The 14733-nt window shown below is 39.1% G+C and overlaps 1 non-coding gene across 1 annotated transcript; it reads right to left on the bottom strand.

The window, feature by feature from the left end:
* Window positions 1-10417: 10417 nt before the first annotated feature.
* On the bottom strand, window positions 10418-10524 carry LOC140854974 (small nucleolar RNA R71). Its single transcript, XR_012138067.1, has one exon. It is a non-coding gene; the product is annotated as a small nucleolar RNA R71 (small nucleolar RNA).
* Between the last annotated feature and the right edge of the window lie 4209 nt (window positions 10525-14733).

Genomic DNA, 14733 nt, shown 5'->3' with positions numbered 1-14733 from the left:
AAGGCTCGGTTATTTGTAGACCGGATGAGGGGAGAGGCCATACAGTGCCCATATGCTCCCCCACAGTCATGTTAGGGATAGGAGGAGAACCTCGCCCTAACATGAGCAAGGTCGAAGGTCCGATTATTTGTAGACCGGATGGAGAGAGAGGCCATACAGTACCCATATGCGCCCCCACAGCCATGTTAGGGACAGGAGGAGAACCTCGCCCTAACATGAGCAAGGTCGAAGGCCCGATTATTTGTAGATCGGATGGAGGGAGAGGCCATACAGCACCCATATGCGCCCCCACAACCATGTTAGGGACAGGAGGAGAACCTCGTCCTAACATGAGCAAGATCGAAGGCCCGATTATTTGTAGACCGGATGGGGGGAGAGGCCATACAGCGCCCATATGTGCCCCCACAACCCCGTTAGGAACAGAAAGAGAACCTCGTCCTAACCTGAGCTGAAACCGATCATATCAAAAATAGGGAAAGAACCTCATCTCGATACCAATTAAGATCCGACTATTCGAGACCCGACAAGAAAGAAGAAAACCTTCTCAGCGACCCTTCTATGCTACCGTGACTCCGTAAAAAGCTAGGGAGAACCCTTTCCTAAAAAAAAAAATCAGTGATGGGGTGAAAAAGGAAGAAGTGACATGCAAAAAAAAAAAAAAAAAAAAAAAAAAAGAAGAAGAGTGGGAGAAAAAAAGAGGAAAGGAAAGATGGGATACTCGCAGGATCCAGGGGACTCAAGCCAATGTTGAACAAAAACTGCTCCTTCAGAAGGTTGGGAAGGGAAGGAGCCGAATAACCAAGAAGCCTCCGGGTGGCCTGAAGGTCATCCTCCCCCAGGCTAGGAGCCCGACGGACAGAGTCCCTTAGGGAGCCCCAGGGGGGCAATCCCAGCCTCAAGATCGGGCAGTGGACAAAAAGGTACTTTCCCTTCCAGTTGTGGATTGAAGAGGGAGCACCTTTCAGCAATCCCTTCTTGCCAAACTGAGAGGAGAAATACCACCAGTCCTTTGCCGAGGGGTGACACTTGAAGGTGTAAAAATGCCTAAACAAAGAAAGAGATGGCTGAACTTCGACTACATGACAAAGAGAGAGGAACCCTATCAGAAACCTAAAGAAATTCGGTGCGACTGAAGCTAAGGAAATATCTAAAAAATGAAAAAGGGCGATGACGAAGGGCGGAAGCGGAAGTCAGAGCCCAGTACGGAAGGCCTCCTGATACAGGCAGAAATGGCTAGGTGGGGGGGTGCTGGCCCGGTCGGCGGGACCAGGAAGCTCCAGATCGTACTCCGGAGGAACTCCATACTGAACCCTTATCAGTAAAAGTTCCTCTGGAGTCAGAGAACAAGTAATGGCATCCGACACAAAAATCGAACGAGGCCCAGCCCTAGATGTGGGTTCGTCTACAGTGTGGGGGTCCTGGAGGGCTGAGGCAGACGAACTCCTGGAACCACTAGAGGCAGAGGTGCCGGAAGATATTTCAAACAAAGGCCCTAAAAATCCTGGAGAAATCAGGCGGGACAAGAGGCGAAAGGTTTGCAGGGGACCAAACCAGAGGAATGCGGCAGAAGAAAAATGGAAGAGAAAGGGCACCTATATGGCAAGAAGAGAAATGAAAGTTTCAGGACTAACCTAGATCGCTCCGAAGGATGCAGAGGGGCGAGGACAGGGATGACTCGAAGAACGCTTAGGGCCAAGGTGGACGCCAAAGAGGGTCAGAGCTCTCGGAGAGAAGGCAGACACCGACAGAACTCTCAGGCGGAATGAGACTCCTGAAGGCGGAAAGGCGGGTTTAAATAGACCCTAGGATCCGGTGCTATAATGATCGCAGATCTCCCCAGGCCGACCCATGCTCGCCACTGCAGGCGGCTAAAAGCAGCTGATAGCTGACAGGCCATTACTGCATCGTACCTGGGCCAACGCTCCAGCGAGAATTCCGAAAGGTCCCTTCGGATCGCCTCGATTCGAAAAGACTCCAGCACGCACGCATTAAATGCCAGAATATCTGAGGGCGATCGTGCATAAGATTCAAGGGGACAACTTCGACTGTGAAAATTTCTCTATACTTCCTTTATTTGAAACTCGAACTCGAAAGTAGGGGGACTGGTGTTGGGTATAAAATACCCCCCAGCCGAAGTTTGTGACAGGAGTGACCCTCTGGAGATTCTACCGACTTCCGACCTCCGACGACATCTTACCGAACCTCTCTGGCGGTCGAGCCTCCGCAACACTCCTAAGTTCTGCCGATGGATAAACCCCCACCAGCGTCGACCGGATTCTTCGTGACGAACGGACTCCACCCAAGTTTCCACGGTGATCGACCACCTTCTAGACTTCGCCCGGACTCCCACGAGAGCCGAACTTCGTCCCCGACTCCGGCTGCAGGAAGACTTCATCCGGACTCCTACGGGAGCCGAACTTCGCCCCTGACTTTAATTGCAGGTAGACTCCGTCCGGACTCCTAAGGGAGCCGGACTTCGCCCCCGACTTCAATTGCAGGTAGACTTCGTCTGGACTCCTACGGGAGCCGGACTTCGCCCCCGACTTCAATTGCGGGTAGACTTCGTCCGGACTCCTACGGAAGCCGGACTTCGCCCTCGATTCCGGCTGCAGGAAGACTTCGCCCGAACTCCTATAGGAGTCGGACTTCATCCCCGACTCCGGCTGCGGGAAGACTTCACCCGGACTCCTACGGGAGTCGGACTTCGTCCCCGACTCCGGCTGCAGGAAGACTCCGTCCGGACTCCTACGGGAGCCAGACTTCGTCCCTGACTCCGGCTGTAGGAAGACTTCGCCCGGACTCCTACGGAAGCCGAACTTCGCCCCCGATTCCGGCTGTAGGAAGACTTCGCCCGGACTCCTACGGGAGCCAGACTTCGTCTCCGACTCCGGCTGCAGGAAGACTTCGCCCGGACTCCCACAGGAGCCGGACTTCGTTCCCGACTCCGGCTGCGGGAAGACTCCGTCCGGACTCCTACGGGAGTCGGGCTTCGCCCCCGACTTCAATTGCAAATAGACTTCGTCTGGACTCCTACGGGAGTCGGACTTCGTCCCCGACTCCGGCTGTAGGAAGACTTCGCCTGGACTCCTACGGGAGCCGAACTTCATCCCCGACTCCGGCTGCAGGAAGACTCCGTCCGGACTCCTACGGGAGCTGGACTTCACCCCCGACTTCAATTGCAGGTAGACTTCGTCCGAACTCCTATGGGAGCCAGACTTCGTCCCCGACTCCGACTGCAGGAAGACTTCGCCCGGACTCCTACGGGAGCCGGACTTCATCCCCGACTTCGACTGCAGGAAGACTTCGTCCGGACTCCTACGGGAGCCGGACTCCGAGCTCCTCTCAGACGGGTAGCTAGCCACCTCTCTCCGCCAGACACTCCAGCCGAACTTCGGCCGATAGGCTTGGACCCCCCGGCAGGCCGCAGTAATGGCCACGACTCTGCCCCACTTCCTGTAATGGATTTCATGTGGCTCCATCACCCCCTGGCAGGCCGCAGTAACGGCCACGACTCTGCTCCACTTCCTGCAACGGATTTCGCATGGCTCCATCACCCCCTGACAGGCTGCAGTAACGGCCACGACTCTGCTCCACTTCCTGCAACAGATTCCGTGCAGCTCCATCACTCCCTGGCAGACCACAATAATGGCCATGATTCTGCTCCACTTTCTGCAACGGATACCGCGCGGTTCCTCCATTCTCTGGCAAGTCGCAACAACGGATGCCCCTCCACTCCCCACAACAGACTCCACGTGGCAGGTCCCAGTGATGGCCACGATTTCACTCCACTACTCTTGACAACAAACTCCTCCTGACCCCGAGCGGCCCACGGCCAGACGGCTACAAACGTCGCTATCAGTCCGTTGCGCCCTCCGCCTATAAAAGGGGGGACCCCAGATACGTTATTCTCTAAGCTCTAATTTTTATCCCAAAACTCTGCTAAAATTTTCGTTCGAGCACTCCATTCTTGTTGAGGCAGAGAACTGACTTGAGCGTCGGAGGGTCTTGCCGGAGCAACTCCAACTCTGGTTTGGACTTCTTTTGCAGGTCCCGACGGCGACCGCGACTCCCTCGACTCCAGCTTCTCCGACGCAGGTGGATTTTTGCACCAACAACTGCTATATAATAAAAACTAATGAGTACAACTTTCAGAATTAAAATCATAAAAATATATGCAGCACAGCTAAATTATATTACCATCAAAATCAACTTTCAGAATCAAAATCCTCCAAGTGCTTGAGACCACTCATTATTTGAAGCTATTGAATGTTGTTCTACATTCTGGGACATGAATACAAAATACAAAGTAATGAATACATGTCACATAATTTACAATTAACTTAAAGATGCTAATATATACCTCATTTAGCTGATATGATTCTTTTGGATAGGATGCACCAGATTGGGTGTAACTTGAAGGACTTTTTTTCTACACTAAAAATAAAGAAACTCTATAACCTCTTTAATGCAGAAAATATATTAGCATAGGCAATCAAATTACAAATTCACAATCCTTATAAGCTTGATTTTGCAAATCATTAGTACTTGGAGCTTTTCTTCTCCTTTTTGGTTGCTTCTCAACCCAACTTTTTGGATGCTTTTGACTCATTTTACCATCTCGCTTCTTAAATCCTTTGGCCTTTCTAGATAGCACTTCATTTGGATTTTGATGCACCATGAACTCATTAATATTTTGTACAAACTCAGTAGTGTGAGCTGAATCTTTGTTTAAATTAATTTGCTTCTTGCAAATCTCTCTAGCTTGCTTGCTTAATTCATCCACATCCTTATCTACAAATACATATGCCTCCATAGATCAGCCACTTGAGTTGCTAGCTTTATTAGCTTTGGACAAAGTTGTTTGGATCACTGTGTGCTATCCAAGTTAACATCTTCTTGAACCTTCCTTCCTGCGACATCTTATACAAAATTTCAGTCCTTGCTTCTTTTGTCTATCTTCTCAAGATGTATTGCACAGAAACAAATTTAATGTCATTAACATCAAAACTTTTAATGCATGACAGCATAAAAAACCAAAAGTGTCAAATTTTCTGCAACTACATGAAATTATGAGATCACAAAAATAAAATGAGACTTTATATTGTTCCTCTCCATCAACTAGGGCAACCACATATTTAGATCCCGATAGACTTTTATTGCGATGTTTTATGGAAGTAGCTGAATATAAATCATATTTCTTTGGGAACATATCAAAGATCTTAGGAGTATAAACTTGTGCAACTTGTTGGAATAGTGGTGAGTTTTCACACTTCAATCTTGCTAATTTTTTCCTTGATTGAAACTCACAATGCAACTCTTTGTACCGCTTATCACATACAACCCTTTCAAAGTGCTTAAAAAATTGGACAATATCCAAATCTGATTTTAAGCAACTCTTAAAATCTGAATTTAAGCTTTCATTAAGTTGTGTACTCTGCATTCCTATTGAGAAAACTTTTTTCATGTAACACCTTGCCCACTTCTCTTTTACTTTATACATAGATTTTAGCCATGTGTTTTCAAGAATATTGTAATCTTGAAGTAAGGAATTCCATGCTGTCTGAAAATAAATTTCTTCCTCGTATTTGTACAGACATGCCTTGAAGTCTCTTAAGAAATTAGACCCATCCTTCATTATATTTTCTAGATGCTTTATGCCATTTTGCATCAAATACCATGTACATAATCCATGACATGTTTCAGGCATCACTTCAACTAATGCCTTGGCTATTGCATGATCTTGATCAGTGAAAAATATTTGTGGCTTTTTTTGCTTGTGTGCTTCTAAAAAGATCTCGAATAACCATTTGAAAGACTCTGCTGTCTCATTATATAAAAGAGCAGCCCCAAAAATCACAACTCCTTTAAAATGATTGAATCCCGCAAACAAAACAAGGGGTCTATATACATTGTTGGTGCTATATATTGTGTCAAAGGTTACCACATCACCAAAATGAGCATAATCAAGTATCATTCTTGCATCAGCCCAGAAAATATTGATGATTTATTCTTCCACATCAAATTATACTACATAATAAAATAATGCATTCTCCAACAATTGTTATTGAAAGTATTGTGATAGAGCACCTGCTTCTCCAAACATCATGTTTCTTTGTCATTTATTTCGAAGATAATTTTTTTGATCCAACCTAGTATAACCAAGGTTAGATCTTCCACCCACATGTCTGCTCATCAAATCAAATAATGCTTTTTGTTTAATTCCTAAATCATCTGCTAAATCAATTTTATATGCTTGGACTTGAGATAACTTGCATAGACATGCCAACATGTGAGTTGTCTCTATAAGATGAAAGAATATGGTTGTGCTCATCAACAAAGTCATGCACCTGATACTTTTCATGATTCGGCATATACATAATTCCCTTTCTTGCTGGACATCCTATTCTAGTCTCTTGTCAAGATTTCTTATAAAGATAATCCCTTTTATCTGGCCTACGACATCCCTTTTTGGAACATACAAATCTGTATGAAGTTATCTTCCCATCTTTCTTACTCTTGTTGGACCATCATTTTCGAGCATTAAATCTAATTTTTCCAGCATACTTAACTCAAAATTTTCAAGCTATTTCTCCATCATCAAATTCCATTCCTAATTCAGGCTTCTAGTGAACATCCAAATCAACATTTTCCATTGATGGAACAATGCTTTCACCTATCTTTCTAAATTAAATTTGCAAATTTCTCTTAGATATTATATCATAGCAGAATTGGTTGATGAAAATAAAAAAAAAAAGAAAAAAATGCATAAAGCCATCATAACTTTCTTCTATATTATAAAGGTAGTATTTCGTTTAAAACAAGCAGCATAAATTTAAATTTGAGAATTATTTCAAAATTCATGATTTTGTAAGAAATACTTTGATTTAGTTGAATTCGTTGCCATGGATGAAAAGGATATGGATTCAATCATGATTCATTTTCTTCCTCCTCTTGCAAACCTTATCCTCCTCCTCCTCCTTCCTTTCTTCTCGTTGTTCTCTATTGCATGATATAATCTCCCAAATTATTATTGAGTGTAGTAGAGCAAAAGCCACACTAACAGGAGTGGGGGATCAAGCTTATTTAGCACCAAAATTTTTAGGCTAAAGGGGGAGATGCACGATTTAATGGTTAATTGAAACAGTGAGTTTTGGGGCTGAGTTTAAGTTATCTGTGTGGCACCGTAATAACCATGGATGAGAGTGAAAATAAATGAAAGGTTGAGATGTATTGAAAGTTACCCCTACCGTTCAAATAGAATAGCAGAGGATCCTGATCCCATCAGAGGAGCCCTGTTGTTTCCTTTTTTTTATGCTTTAAAATTCATACATGGCCTATTTGGGCTATGTTTTCCTTGGTGGCTAGGCCTGATTTGGGTTTGGGCTATCATACTAGAGCTCATCTTTTTAAGACTAATCTCTAAGAATAAGGGGTGAAAGAGAACTTTGCATTACAAGGTAAGTATGCTAGAGTATTGTGACTTGAGACTACCGCAACGGCCTCTGATAAGTGGTATATTTTTATATTTATTGAAGGTATTTTTGGTAATTTATGGTGCTAACATCTTTTCAAAGACCTAATTTTATTAATAAATTGAATTTTTATGCAAAATTAAATAATTTTAGAAAAATATAAAATTAGAGTATATTTATGAAAAATAGATGTTAATTTAATTGAGCAATTTAAGCACTAAAATGAAGAAAATTTTTTTAGAAATTTAATGCATATTTTTTTTCAATTTTTCAGATAAAAATCAGAGCAAAAATGGAGCTAAAATATCCTAAAAAATAAAAAAAATAGCCTTCGATACACGGTGGACTGGTCGGTCGGTCCACAGAGCCAGGGCGCGGTCCACAGGCATGGCTCACAACAAGAGAAGGATTCTGGATGCGATCCAATGGCTAAAATTTATTCCGACCCAGATCCGACAGTCAGCATCCATTGTCAATTTATAAAGAGGGGTTTTTGCGTGATCCGACGGCCCAAAAGTGATCCATCATGCGATCCAACAGCTGAGGACGCTCCCGATTGTGTTAAGGATTTAAATTACGTGATCCGACGGCCAGAACTTTATCAGAATCCAGATCCAACGGCTAACATTCGATCCGACTTTGATAAGGATTAAAACTATGGATTTTGATCAGATCTGGGTGGTCCGAAGCTGATCCAACGGTCAGGAATATTTCTAGGAAGATTAATATGATTTTTAAGGGTTTTAGGACTCTTTTTCCTATCAAAAAATTATGAAAAATTCATCTATAAATAGAGGATCTGAGAATAAGCTTTGTGAGTAGAAAAATTGAGTAGAAAATATAAAAAAAATAGAAAAAAAAAATTAAATAGCTTTAGAGATCCAAGGAAAAGAAGAAAAGAAGTTGGTTCGCTCTACGGAGTACGACGGAAGATGGAGAGGTCATCAACCATCTTCTTGACGAAGCTTGACTGATCAACTTCAGATCCTTGTTATAGTTTTATTTTTATTTTATTTTATTATTTCTTTTAAATTTCTTGTACTTGAATTTTAATTTCAATTAATGCAAAATTTATTTTTTTGCACTTTAAATTTCTGTCTTTTATTTTTTGCACGTAAATGCTAGGATCTAATTAGTAGATCTTAGTATCAATTTATTTTTATACTTTTTAAATTTTTATTATTTATTTTTATTGTAAGTATATGCTAGGATCTACTTAGTAGATCTTAGTATCTGATTTATTTTTCACATTTTTAATTTTTATTTTTTGACTTAAATTACTTTCTTCAAAATTTTATTTTTTTTATAAAATCAAAGATTTTAAATCAAAATCCTACTTTCTTTATAGATTCGACCTGACTCACTACTTTCTATATATTTTTAATTTTTATTGAAGTCAGAATTTGATTGATAATCACGGTGTCCTAACGACAGCATCTTGACCGTATCAAATTTTTGGCGTCATTGCCAGGGAAAGCACCAATTTTAATGTTTAATTTCTTTGATTTTCTTATGACTATTGCTTACTAACTTTTTTTTATCTTTTTGTAGAAAAAATTAAAAAATTCAAAAGAAAAAGGGAGATAGAAAGCTTCCATGTTGGTGAGATCATTCCTAACCCTAGCCTTAACTATTTTTTTTAGTATTAATTACTATTTTTTTTTAATTAACCTAAAATTCATCCACATAAATCTAATAAAAATTGCATGACAAGAGTAGAAACTTAATTTTTAGGAGTATTCATCGTTGTAGATTTATTTTTGATGATCGCTGGAGACAAGGTAAGCTTTCAAGTTTTATTAGTTTCATGCATCTAATTTAGTTGCATAGAACCCCTTGTTTGAAATTGGTTGTGCATATTCATCTCAAATCAATTTAAGGGCAATACCCATAACAAGATAAGGTGGGAATTTCATCACCCTCTCTTGATCCAAAAAAAACCAACCAGCATCCCACATTAACCCTAGCCTAACTAAAATCAAGTAGACAATGGCCCCTAGTATTAATCGAGTTCAGTTTTGAGTATTGTGGTCAAGTCAAGTACAAAGTAAGTTCGGACTCACTCCTGAAACTGGTGTCTAAAGCAAGAGGTTATAAAGGCTCAGCTTAAATGAATTTATGGTTATTTAATTGGTTCCGTTAGCTTACCTGGTCAATTCAATTGGTGTCTAAGACAAGCAACGGGGGGACCCCCACGATCCTACCTCTTACCTGGCTAGTTGAAGGAAGTGAGAACAAACTCAATTTGTATCAGACTAAGCCACTCTACATCGAACTGTTAGGTCTAAGAAACCTATAGGTGTCTAGGTTTAATTGTTTGCTAACTTGATTGTAATTAACACTAAACCACAACTATTTCTTCCCACCTTATGTATCTAGATCTCGGGCTCTTTCTTTCTTCTCTCTCTTTTTTCTTTTAAAAAAAAAAAGATGAAACAAAAACAACTTGAATCATACATTAGGGTTTGCACTGGTATATGCAAGGTAGAAGATCTCTCTATCCTGACCTAGTTAAATCCAATCCTGAGATTGAACGATTGATTCATATTAAACCTAAAAATCAGATGGCTGGAGATTCTAGAGAACCACCTAGGCAGACGAAAGAATATTTTATTCCTTCCACCTATAACCCATCAACTTATATCCACTTACCTGATATCCCTGCAAGCCACTATGAGATCAAGTCGACCATAATTCAAATACTTCCATCTTTCTATGGAAATACTAATGAAGATTCTTACAAGCATCTGGATGAGTTCTTAGAAATTTATTTTATGGTGAAAATTCAAAATTTTATTGATGATGCACTTAGATTGACCTTATTTCTCTTCTCACTTAAAGACAAAGCTAAGTATTGGCTTGGCACAATAGAGAGACCAATCCAAACTTGGGCTGAAATGCAGCACGAGTTTCTTAAGAAATTCTATCCCATAGGTCGAACCAACACCATGAGGCGAGCCATCACTGGATTTGCTCAGCTTTTAGGAGAACAAATTCATGAATCATGGGAGAGACTTAAGAAATTTCTTAGAAAATACCCACATCATGGTCTATCTAAGTGGCAAATTGTTCAAGCTTTTTATGAGGGTTTAGGTGACCAATACAGACAGATGGTAAATGCATCTTGTGGGGGTACATTCATGAGTAAAAGTGAGGATGAAGCCTACACTTTATTTGAAACTTTGAGTGAAAATTTAATCAATCATGCTTCATTATCCTCCTACGAAAGATCAATCTCTCACCAAAAGCGGGCAAGAATTTTTGAGATCAAGCAAACAGACTCTAGTTTTAAGGCCGATCTGAACCTAATAGCCCAAAGATTAGATAAAGTCGACCTTCTTGCCCAGAAATTTGATCAGTTCCTGGCATTAAGTCAACAATCTCCTACATAATACACACCACCACCTAATTAGCAGGAGATTTGTTCTATCTGTGCTAGCCTGGCCCATCATGTGAGCGAATGTCCAACGACTGCACAGTTTTTATCTTTCATCCAAGAGCAAGTTCAAGCTGCTCAAGGTTACTCTAATCCTGTCAATGACCCATTCATAAATGCATATAACCAAGATTGGAGGAACCATCCTAATTTTTCTTGGAGACCCCAACAGACTCAGGCTTAGATCCAAATTCTTCTTTTGCAAAACTTTCAGAGTAGGCCCCAATATCAAAATTATGCTTATAATAGTGATCAGCCTAGTCAGCCTACTCAGTCATCTTATTACAATCAGCCGTTATACCCATCTCCTCAACAAATCAATCTAGCCAATGATAGATTTAGCCAACTTCAACAAATGATCATGACCCAACAGCAATCTCTCGTCAGGTTAGAAGCACAAATAGATCAATTAACTGAGTCTACCATGAGGAGAGAACTAGGTCAATTGCCAAACGAACCAATATTGAATTTTGAAAATGACCCACCCATCCACCAACTACCTGGATCAAGTCATCAATCCAATGTCCCACCTAAGAATCCTCAATTTGAAATTGATATAGTAATCTCTGAGCTTACAAGAGATAAAATTTTTAAAGACGCATACCAAGACCAGGTGAGTGAGGCTAGTACTGATGCTAGCCGAAATGTAAATTTGAAAGAACATGTTAGTATTGAGACTAATCCGATAGAAGAATCTGAGCTCAAAATTGATACTGAGAAGATAGCAGATGAGTTATCTGAGATATATTCATCAAAAATTTCATTTGCTTCAACTTTAGAAATCAGTTCTTCTTCTTTAGAATCACCATCCCCTCCAAAATTGAAATTGCCCTTTATCACATCTGAATATGCATGTTTAAAATCAAAAGACACCCTTCCAGCATCCATTGTGTCGAACTCAACTCCTAACCCCAAAACTCAATTCATGAGCATTTTAGAAGAACAAATAAGAGAAATTCTTGATAAACAAAGGTCTGTGAATGAGTTTATGAATTATCTTATTACAATTAAAAATGAAGATGTGAAATACTTTTTGAAGATTGGTAATAAAATATTGAAATTTATCAAAGGCCATCTTCTTGAGATTGACAATCCAAAATCATTAGAATTTGTCAATCCAATATTCGACACGGGATAGGTAAGAGAATCAGCATGGGCTGGCTGAAGACGGTAAACTTAGCACTTCCTGAGAGGTAACTCAGTTTTCAAGTTTTCAATTTTTGCTTTTGCCTTTGCTTTCTTTTGCATTTTATTTAGGATAATCGAGTCTTGCTTTGTGTCTTTTGTAGGGATCTGAAAATAATCTTGGCTAAGTTGGGGGGAGAATCAGTTTTGAAAAGACTTATGGATTAGATGATATCTCTCCTTTTCTTTCTCCTTACATGCACCGTTCATTTTTTCTACTCCATTGAGGACAATGTAGATTAAGTTGGGAAGGGAGAATAGTTTTTTTTTTTTTAAGTTCTCAAGTAAGTTAGTATTTAGTATTTAAGCATCTGATTACATTTAAGAATCGAGTTAAACCAAGCATTTTTAAAAGAAAATTGATGCACAGATCAGAGAGTTTGTGAGATATTGAGGGATCAAGTATTAAGAAAACTCAATAAAGAGTTAAGTTTAGAACTTAAATAATTTTTTTTGAGCATTTATAAATTTTTTTATCAGCATCAAAGAAGAGTTTACTTCTTATGGGCTTGTATAAAGTAACTATACGTTTCTTCATATATTTAAAAAAATTTTTTTTCAAGTACTTCATGCTGAGTAACCGGGCCTCTTTGCCTAAGCAAGTATTGAGTTTTGCGTCAAAAGGTATGAAAGGCAAAGAAGCTTTGTTGTAAAGCTAGTTTTAACTCAGAGACTGTTTGATTCGAGCAAGTAGATTCGAGGGATATTTTATACCTAGTGTCCTAAAGCCATCTGGTTTGGGAGTCATTGATTGAAAACTCGCTACATGGGTCAAACAGAAAGCTTAAGGGGTTAAGACACTCAATAGCAGTACAACATAAAAAAAAAATCAATCAATAAATGAAGGACGGAAGTAACAATATACTTGTCCATGTGAAGGTGATGATTTGGAGATAAAGGTAGTGATAATTTGAAAAAGTTCAGAAAAAGTTTAGTGTTCTTAGTTTAACTCTTACATTAATTAGTATTAATATCCCAATGACATACCTCATTTATGCTTTATTGAATATCGATGGTCCTTTTAAAAATTATTTGGTAAAATTTGAGATTTTAAGTTAAACAGTACTTGATTCTAAATTCTTTCTTTACTCGAGGATGAGCAAAGTTCAAGTTGGAGAGTATGATAAGTGGTATATTTTTACATTTATTGAAGGTATTTTTGATAATTTATGGTGCTAACATCTTCTCAAAAATCTAATTTTATTAATAAATTAAATTTTTTTATAAAATTAAATAATTTTAAAAAAATATAAAATTAGAGCATATTTATGAAAAATAGATGTTAATTTAATTAAGCAATTTAAGCACCAAAATGAAGAAAAATTTTTAAAAAATTTAATGCATATTTTTTTCAATTTTTTAGATAAAAATCGAAGCAAAAACAGAGCTAAAATACCCTAAAAAACAAAGAAAATAGCCTTCGATGTACGGTGGACCGGTCGGTCAGTCCACAGAGCCAGGGCACGGTCCACAGAAAACTTCACGCGGTCCACAAGCGTGGCTCACAGTGAGAGAAGGATTCTGGATATGATCCAATGACTGAAATTCATCTCGACCCAGATCCGACAATCAACATCCATTGCCAGTTTATAAAGAGGGGTTTTTGCATGATCCAACGGCCCAGAAGTGATCCATCATGCGATCCAACAGCTGAGGATGCTCCTGACTGTGTTAAGGATTTAAATTGCATGATCCGACGGTCAGAACTTCATCAGAACCCAGATCCAATGGCTTTCATTCGATCCGCCTTTGATAAGGATTAAAACTATAGATTTTGATTATATCTGGGCAGTCCGAAGCTGATCCGACGGTCAGGAATATTCCTAAGAGATTAATATGATTTCTAAGGGTTTTAGGACTCCTTTTCCTATCAAAAAATTATGAAAAATTTATTTATAAATAGGAGGTCTGGGAATAAGCTTTGTGAGCAAAAAAATTGAGTAAAAAATATAGAAAAAAATAGAAAAAAAATTAAATAGCTTTAGAGACTTAAGAAAAAGAAGGAGAGAAGTCGATTCGCTCTACGGAGTACGACGGAAGATGGAGAGATCATCAACCATCTTCCTGACGAGGCTTGACTGATCAATTTCAGATCCTTGTTATAGTTTTATTTTTATTTTATTTTATTATTTCTTTTAAATTTTTTGTACTTGAATTTAAATTTCAATTAATGCAAAATTTATTTTCCTGCACTTTAAATTTCTGTTTTTTATTTTTTATACGTAAATGCTAGGATCTAATTAGTAGATCTTAGTACCAATTTATTTTTATACTTTTTAAATTTTTGTTATTTATTTTTATTACAAGTCGATGCTAGGATCTAGTTAGTAAATCTTAGTACTTGATTTATTTTTCGACTTAAATTGCTTTCTCCAAAATTTTATTTTCTTTTTATAAAATCAAAGATTTTAAATCAAAATCCTGCTTTTTTTGTGGATTCAACCCGACTCACTACTTTCTACATATTTTTAATTTTTATTAAAATCGAAATTTGATTGATAATCACGGTATCCTAACGACAGCATTTGACCCTATCAGTCTTTTTCTCTAAGAATATTCTAAAACCTTTTTATGTGACAAAACATGGACTAGCCATTTCTCCAAGGATGTTTTGAGACCTTTTATTTGTGATAGAATTTA

Source organism: Elaeis guineensis, chromosome 1, assembly GCF_000442705.2.
Source record: "Elaeis guineensis isolate ETL-2024a chromosome 1, EG11, whole genome shotgun sequence".
Classification (NCBI taxonomy): Eukaryota; Viridiplantae; Streptophyta; class Magnoliopsida; order Arecales; family Arecaceae; genus Elaeis; species Elaeis guineensis.
This window is presented reverse-complemented; position numbering and strand designations above follow the sequence as displayed.